This window comes from Nannospalax galili, unplaced genomic scaffold (genome assembly GCF_000622305.1).
Source record: "Nannospalax galili isolate Female #2095 unplaced genomic scaffold, S.galili_v1.0 scaffold1064, whole genome shotgun sequence".
In the NCBI taxonomy this organism is placed as follows: domain Eukaryota; kingdom Metazoa; phylum Chordata; class Mammalia; order Rodentia; family Spalacidae; genus Nannospalax; species Nannospalax galili.
In genome coordinates, this window is record NW_008352126.1 from 1,260,787 (window position 1) to 1,264,716 (window position 3,930).

The following is a 3,930-nucleotide window of genomic DNA, read 5'->3' on the forward strand; positions in this document are numbered from 1 at the left end:
GGGAAATTTTGGCTTTTGCTCACATTGAATCCAGCTGGAAATGATTGATTACCTTAATGTCTTTCATCTGGTTTTGATTTCACCCCATTTAGTTGGAGAGTAAACGAAAATCAGGAAACAGAATTTGTTGGATACATTTACCCTATGGGGAGGTGGTGGTAAAGACTTGGCAATAATATTGTTGCAGTGTGGGAAATGTTCCATATTTGGTTGGATTTTAGCCATCACAACCACCACCTCCACCACTGCGGTAAGTTTCAGATGGTGCGACCTGACAGAAGGTTGAGATTACGAGGAGACAATTGCTTGGCTCATTATAAAGTCAGATGCGTTCCTTGGCATTTGAGTGGACAGCAGAGACTTTGACATTAACACATGGCTCATTAGGAATGAATTCGAGTTTGGCCTTTGCTGCACTTAAAACAAAATCTCTAATATAGAGAAGCAGTTCCTTGAAAATGCCGATACAATCTCTTAAACACGCTTAGCTGTAATTTAAAATGAAGGCATCACACCCCCAGGCATTTGCCATTAAAAGCACACTGAATGTCTTAAAATTCTGAAGGAAACAAAGAAACAGCCCTAACTCATTTTCTCTTTATCTTTCTTGTTCCTAATGACAAATACACAGAATTGTCCTGTTCCTGCTTACTCCTGTCATGTTCCAAAGCTGCCAGTCTTGTGGTATCACTGTGAGGTCATGTTCACAGTCCTAGATGGTAGTTAGTGGTCAGTTAAATTTGATTTTACAACTCCACTAATTCAATTTTCACTAGGACAAAAGTTGGAAATTAAAGCACTTGGAGCCACAAGGCAAATCATTTTTAATGCTACGACAGCTGGCCAATGTCTGTGCAAAGACGTATGTGCACTTTACATGAAGGTCTCCTTTAAGTTACAGCCTTGATCAATTTTGAGCTTCTTCTAAATTGCCCCATTTCATTGCTTCAAAAATTTTCAGTTTTCTGTGATAAAATAAAAAATATTTTATTATAAAGAAATGGTGAACATCATTTTCATTTAAATGTGAACAAGGGTATGACATAATCAATTTTGTTGCTAGAAGGTTTAAAATGGTAAACAAGTAATGGTACTTTTGCAATTTATGTACATCAAACATATGCATCAAATCAACTGAGAGATGTGCCTGTCAGTTATGATGGGGATGACAAAACCCTGACAGTTTGAGCTGTGTTTGTGGAAGCAATTATGATGCCCAGGGAAAGAACACATCTCTCAAACATTTCATGGACAATCTGACATGACTAAAACCTTTAGAATTTGAGTAATGCTGAAATGCACAAAATCGGTTTAGGTAGTTATGAACTTTGAAGCTTTTAAAGTACAGAAAGACATTACCAAGAATCCTTAAAACAAACAAAATAACACGTAGAATAAAATGAATCTCTCTAAGCAAAATTTCTTCTGAGAAGGAATCAGCATCTACAACTCCTGCTGTTGATTATCTCTAGGAGCTGTCCAGCAAAACATAGGCCACCCTGTGGATGATGGAACGCTGTGTGTTAGGGATGTGAGGATTGACAGCCTAGAGCATCCTTCCAAAGCGCCTTCTTATCTTGTGTTTTCTGAAGAACACCTTGAACAGAATGAATCTATGTGTTGCTTTCTTCTTACCTGCCTTCACAAATCTTTACCTATAGAAGATACTCAAATGAATATTTTTAATACTTTATTATTTTCATTTTATGTGTATGAGTATATTGTCTGCATGAGTGTAAATGCACCTGTATCATATGATTACTGTAAAAGCCAGAAGAGATCATGGAATCCGCAGGAACAGGAGTTATGGACCTTTGCTAGCTGTCACATGGGTGCTGGGAATTGAACCCGAGTCTTCTGCGAGACCAGACAGTGCTCGTAACCTGTGAGCCAATTCTCCAGCCCCCGCAATGAATATTTTTAAATGACCAATAGGACTTCGGGAATTCTGTATCTTTCCGTAATCTTTGAAAATAAAAGAATACATATGATTGAGCATGGATAAGTAACGTCCCAGGAGAAGAAATAGAAACAACCGCATAGTTATTATTACTGAGTATAAATCATGACAAGTACTTTCTAGACCAGAGACAAATGTTTAAGCTAAGTCTCATTGTTAAACAAGTAACATTGAGGGGACCTCATTTGTCTTTTTAATTTCAAATATGTGAAGACCAAATTTTAAAACATAAGAATTTTCCAAAGCTATATGAGGTTTGGAAAGACACTTGTATATCAAGCTTTGAAAATATAATTTTGAAATAATTTTGGAAATTTACTGTCTAATGTCCCAGTGAAAATGTGCTTTTTATTAACTAACTTAGTTTTGTGGAGTAAGGAAATCTATCTTATTAAATGCGTGGAACAGATTTTATTTAGCGTTTGCTTATTATTCTAAAGGATCCTTCTCACCCACTGAATCCAGATAATTGGCATCTTTATATCTGAAATTTTAAGTGAACGACCTTCAGATATTGACAGATGTATGTCAGTGTTTAGAATTCTCCAAAACTTTAGTCACTTTGTGATGCTCTAGCAAGCATGGCCAGCCCTTTGACATTGTGACCCAATGTTGTCATTGACAAAACCAAAGGACCACACAAGGAAGTTACAAAAGAGAAAAAAAGTCTTAGACCTTTTAAATGAATTTACGATTTTGTTTTGGGTCCCATTCACTGCTGTCTCCTGCTGCATTGTGGCCCACTGACTGCAGATACCACCCGCTTACAAAATTGAGCTGCCCAACTTGAACCATTACTCACTGAATGAACAAAGGAATCATTCTGATTCAACACTCTTTTGCATCTATAAATATTCATATGTTGTTGTCTATACAGTACAGGAAGAATAGACCACATGAAAATAGATCTGTAATGGCCAGTCTTGGTTGCCCACTTGACACACCTTGGAAGAGGAAACTTCAAATGAGGAAATGCTTCCATTAGATTGTTCTGTGGGTGTGTCTGCGGGATATTTTCTTGATTGCTATTAGATGTCAGGGCCTGTCCTACTGTGCACCTAGGTAGATGGGCCTAAACTGTCTACAAAAGGGAGCTGACCTTGAGCCAGGAAACAGACCAGTAAGCAGCTTTCCTCCACAGTCTCCTTGAATCCTCACTGTTCCAATTCATTTCACTGTTGCAACTTTACTAAAATCTTGTTGTTTTCCACTGGAAATGAAACTTACTTATCACTGCTTATTATGGTATTTTCCTTCCTGCTTACTAAATATTATTCACTGCCTTTATTTTATTGTTGTGGTCAACTTTTATAGGCAAGTACAGACTTCCTGAGATGTAATTACATAAAACTAATACAACTTATGGCAATGCTGTTACAAGTCCCACGTAAACTCAGGCAGAAAATAACCCAGCATAGAACTGGGAAACTGAACAGCAGACCCAAATCTTATCTGAAGAAATATTGGCAACTGATTCGAGCTAGGTGAAGAAGAGCTGATCTTCCCAAAACAAGGGACTCTAGGTAGGCTGACTAGACTCAATGGATGGGCTTGCAATGGGCACGGCTTGCACTGATGACACAGTGGACAACAGCAGGGATGACAGAGTATATAGTTCCCAGTCGGGGGTGGGGTTATGGGTCACAGGGGGTGGCTGTGGGAGGTGCCAGTGGGTACGGGGGGTATAAAGATGATTAAGGTTGTTTGAGATGCTCTGTATGAAATACATAAAAAAATCAATAAAAACAAAGAAAAAAACTAACATACCTATTATTTTTGCCAATTGCTAACCTTTGACTTGCTAATTTTAGCTTCCTTAGTCTCCTGTCCATATGTGGATTTTAGGGTATTCTTTCCTTTTTGCTAATAACACTTGGATATGCAAGGTTTAATGCATGTCACTTTCCTAAAGATAATACAATTAAGGAAATTGGAGACACTGGAGAATATTTAGATAAATAAGAACATTA